We start from the raw sequence: 5,606 nt of genomic DNA, 5'->3' as shown, positions 1-5,606 counted from the left end.
ATGAGGCAGGAAAATTGTGGATATATTGAAGCAACATCTTGAGACATCAGTCAGGAAGTTAAAGCTTGGTCACAAATGGGTCTTCCAAATGGACAATGACCCCAAGCATACTTCCAAAGTTGTGGCAAAATGGATTAAGGACAACAAAGTCAAGGTATTGGAGTGGCCATCACAAAAGCCTGACCTCAATCCTATAGAAAATGTGTGGCCAGAATTAAAAAGCGTGTGCGAGCAAGAGGCCTACAAACCTGACTCAGTTACACCAGCTCTGTCAGGAGGAATGGGCCAAAATTCACCCAACTTATTGTGGGAAGCTTGTAGAAGGCTACCCGAAACGTTTAACCCAAGTTAAACCATTTAAAGGCAATACTACCAAATACTAATTGAGTGTATGTAAACTTCTGACCCACTGGGAATGTGATGAAAGAAATAAAAGCTGAAATAAATCATTCTCTCTACTATTATTCTGACATTTCACATTCTTAAAATAAAGTGGTGATCCTAACTGACCTAAGACAGGGGACTTTTACTAGGATTAAATGTCAGGAATTGTAAAAATGGAGTTTAAATGCATTTGGCTAAGGTATATGTAAACTTCTGACTTCAACTGTATGTATTAAAATATCCTCAAATAAAAGGTGACATTATATACTGTCACCTCATATGAAACATTTGATCTGAAATCCAAAATGTTGGAGTATAGAGCCACATTTAAAATGTTATCTTCACTGTCAAAATAGATATGGTGTGGACTGTATGCTCAATACAATCTAAATCTGATACCTCACTGTCTGTCTTTTGACTGATACTGCTTTTAAACTGGTCTGGTCAGTCTACTCAAATATTTGTACTATACATGTTTCTATCTGCAGGCAAAACTTTGATAATTTGTCATTTTTAATGATGATAGATTCATTTACGAATAGATATGAAAGGTTTCAGGACACTGATATCTGAATATGTTGAAAAATTATACTGCCACTATTTTCACCACCAAAGCATAGCAGTGTGATTTTAATATGATTTGACTCTTTGCAGGCTGTCAGGCTGTGGAGTCACAGAGGAAGGCTGTGATTCTCTGGTCTCAGCTCTGAGGTCAAACCCCTCACACCTGAGAGAGCTGGACCTGAGTAACAATGACCTGAAGGATTCAGGCGTGAAGCTGGTCTCTGCTGGACTGGGGAATCCCCACTGTAAACTGGAGACTCTGAGGTCAGTATTCCTGTAGTTGGTCAACAAGTAATAACTGTTCACCAGATCCACATGTGTTTACCAGACACACATAGTCCACACCATATATGTTTGGACAGTGAAGCTTGCAGTTTTAAATGTGGTGCTATGCACCAGCATTTTGGATTTGACTTAGAATGTTTCATATTAGGTGACAGTACAGAATGTCACCTTTTATTTGAGGGTATTTTCATACATAGCTGTGTTACTGTTAAGAAAGGAAAGCACTTTATGTATTTAGTTCTCCCATTTGAAAAAGTTGTACATATTCGGACAAATTTACTTATATTGTATTAAAGTAGTCATAAGTTTAGTAGTTGTACCATATTCCATGCCTGCAGTGATTACATTAAGCTTGTGATTCTACTAACTTGTTGAATTCATTTTGCAGTTTGTCTTGGTTGTGTTTTGGATGATGTTTTTCCTAATAGAAACTGATTGGTGAATAATGTCCTGTCATTTTGGAGTCACTTCACTTGTATTGTCAGTAAGAATAGAATATGTTTCTGAACACTAATACATTCATGTGGATGCTACCATGATTATGAATAATCATGAATGAATCATTAATGATGATGAATGAGAAAGTTACAGAGGCACAAAGATCAGACCCCCTTTGTTATTGGTGTTATTCTGTATACTTCTGGCCCTTCTTTGGACACTGTGTTAACTAACCTCCAGACGAGCTTCAATGCCATACAACTCTCCTTCCGTGGCCTCCAACTGCTCTTAAATACAAGTAAAACTATATGCATGCTCTTCAACCGATCGCTGCCTGCACCTGCCCGCCTGTCCAGCATCACTACTCTGGATGGTTCTGACTTAGAATATGTGGACAACTACAAATACCTGGGTGTCTGGTTAGACTGTAAACTCTCCTTCCAGACTCACTATAAGCATCTCCAATCCAAAGTTAAATCTAGAATTGGCTTCCTATTTCGCAACATAGCATCCTTCACTCATGCTGCCAAACATACCCTCGTAAAACTGACCATCCTACCGATCCTCGACTTCGGCGATGTCATTTACAAAATAGCCTCCAATACCCTACTCAATAAATTGGATGCAGTCTATCACAGTGCCATCCGTTTTGTCACCAAAGCCCCATATACAGTGGGGGAAAAAAGTATTTGATCCCCTGCTGATTTTGTACGTTTGCCCACTGACAAAGAAAGGATCAGTCTATAATTTTAATGGTTTATTTGAACAGTGAGAGACAGAATAACAACAAAAACATCCAGAAAAACTAATGTCAGAAATGTTATAAATTGATTTGCATTTTAATGAGGGAAATAAGTATTTGACCCCCTCTCAATCAGAAAGATTTCTGGCTCCCAGGTGTCTTTTATACAGGTAACGAGCTGAGATTAGGAGCACACTCTTAAAGGGAGTGCTCCTAACCGCAACTTGTTACCTGTAAAAAAAGACACCTGACCACAGAAGCAATCAATCAATCAGATTCCAAACTCTCCACCATGGCCAAGACCAAAGAGCTCTCCAAGGATGTCAGGGACAAGATTGTAGACCTACACAAGGCTGGAATGGGCTACACGACCATCGCCAAGCAGCTTGGTGAGAAGGTGACAACATTTGGTGCGATTATTCGCAAATGGAAGAAACACAAAAGAACTGTCAATATCCCTCGGCCTGGGGCTCCATGCAAGATCTCACCTCGTGGAGTTGCAATGATCATGAGAACGGTGAGGAATCAGCCCAGAACTCCACGGGAGGATCTTGTCAATGATCTCAAGGCAGCTGGGACCATAGTCACCAAGAAAACAATTGGTAACACACTACGCCGTGAAGGACTGAAATCCTGCAGCGCCAGCAAGGTCCCCCTGCTCAAGAATACATATACATGCCCGTCTGAAGTTTGCCAATGAACATCTGAATGATTCAGAGGACAACTGGGTGAAAATGTTGTGGTCAGATGAGACCAAAATGGAGCTCTTTGAACACCATCTCCACCGTCAAACATGGAGGTGGAAACATTATGCTAAAGGGGTGTTTTTCTGCTAAGGGGACAGGACAACTTCACTGCATCAAAGGGACGATAGGCGGGGCCATGTACCGTCAAGTCTTGGGTGAGAACCTCCTTCCCTCAGCCAGGGCATTGAAAATGAGTTGTGGATGGGTATTCAAGCATGACAATGACCCAAAACACACGGCCAAGGCAACAAAGGAGTGGCTCAAGAAGAAGCACATTAAGGTCCTGGAGTGGCCTAGCCAGTCTCCAGACCTTAATCCCATAGAAAATCTGTGGAGGGAGCTGAAGGTTCGAGTTGCCAAACGTCAGCCTCGAAACCTTAATGAATTGGAGAAGATCTGCTAAGAGGAGTGGGACAAAATCCCTCCTGAGATGTGTGCAAACCTGGTGGCCAACTACAAGAAAGGGTTTTGCCACCAAGTACTAAGTCATGTTTTGCAGAGGGGTCAAATACTCATTTCCCTCATTAAAATGCGAATAATTGTATAACATTTTTGACACGCGTTTTTCTTGATTTTTTTGCTGTTATTCTGTCTCTCACTGTTCAAATAAACCTACCATTAAAATTATAGACTGATCATTTTTTTGTCAGTGGGCAAACGTACAAAATCAGCAGGGGATCAAATACTTTTTTCCCCCACTGTACTACCCACCACTGCGACCTGTACGCTCTCGTTGTCTGGCCCTCGCTTCATACTCGTCGCTAAACCCACTGGCTCCAGGTCATCTACAAGACCCTGCTAGGTAAAGTCCCCCCTTATCTCCGCTCACTGGTCACCATAGAAGCACCCACCTGTAGCACGCGCTCCAGCAGGTATATCTCTCTGGTCACCCCCAAAGCCAATTCCTCCTTCGGCCGCCTCTTCTTCCAGTTCTCTGCTGCCAATGACTGGAACGAACTACAAAAATCTCTAAAACTGGAAACACTTATCTCCCTCACTAGCTTTAAGCACCAGCTGTCAGAGCAGCTCACAGATTACTGCACCTGTACATAGCCCATCTATAATTTAGCCCAACTACCTCTTCCCCTACTCTATTTATATTATATATTTAGCTCCTTTGCACCCCATTATTTCTACTTTGCACTTTCTTCCACTGCATATCTACCATTCCAGTGTTTTACTTGCTATATTGTATTTACTTTGCCACCATGGCCTTTTTTTGCCTTTACCTCCCTTATTTGACTTAATTTGCTCACATTGTATATAGACTTATTTTTCTACTGTATTATTGACTGTATGTTTGTGTAATACCCTTGTTTGAACCAAGTATTGAGTTTATTTGTTATAATTAATTGGTGTTATATTTAAAAGATGATTGAATTGCTCCTAAACTGTAATGTTGTTAAATCATTATGCTTTTTGAAGAAATATTTATTTAATGTATAAGTGAATAGTTTGTTTTACTTTGAAGTTTACGTTTTGACCAATAAGGTCGCTTGTTAAGTTGTGGCCAATGGGAGTTGACCTGGTTAACGGGAGGGGAAAAGACGTTGATGAAAGGATGGACGTTTTACCTCAGGACGGTTGGTGAAGAAAAATTATAAAAGAAGACGACAGAACTACAACAAAACCCATAGCTACTAAGACATGAAGGGAAATACATGTTTTATTTAATAAAAGATTTGTTATAATTTAGTTAAAACTTAGTAAAGACTGAAGCTACCGTCTCGTCGTGGAGGTATTAGCCAGCCTTGAGGTTAGCCTAGCATCGTCTGACACCGGGAGATAATTGCTTGGGAAGCTTAAGGAGTTCGTGTTGCCATGGGGATATCGGTTACTAAGGAGTACTGTCTGCATGGGTAGCTGTGCTGCCTTGGACTTGGTGAGGAAACCTGCATGGAACTGCCATACTTCGCTGAGGGAATATCTACCAAGTAGTGAGTAACCACAACTTGAGGTGCTTATAAATAAATACATTGGTAATGGTGAGAGGTTAGCATGTTTTGTTGTAGCATCTGTTATTGGTAATGGTGAGAGGTTAGCATGTTTTGTTGTAGCCTCTGTTATTGGTAATGGTGAGAGGTTAGCATGTTTTGTTGTAGCCTCTGTTATTGGTAATGGTGAGAGGTTAGCATGTTTTGTTGTATCCTCTGTAACTTTCTCACTCATTATTATTCATGATCTTTCTCAATCATGGCAGTCACAGGCTTGATGTAGTCATTGCAGTCAAAGAATATGGGACCAAATACTAAACTTTTGACTAATTTAATACACTATGAGTGAATTGGTCAGAAAACATATGACTTCTTTAAATAGGGGGACTAGATGCATAAAGTGCTTTCATTTTTCTAAATGGTGAATCAGATATATATGAAAATATCCTCAAATAAAAGGTGACATTATATACTGTCACCTCATATGAAACATTTGATCTGAAATCCAAAATG

Source organism: Salmo salar, unplaced genomic scaffold (assembly GCF_965601325.2).
Source record: "Salmo salar unplaced genomic scaffold, fSalSal1 ptg000117l, whole genome shotgun sequence".
Lineage (NCBI taxonomy): Eukaryota > Metazoa > Chordata > Actinopteri > Salmoniformes > Salmonidae > Salmo > Salmo salar.
This window is presented reverse-complemented; position numbering follows the sequence as displayed.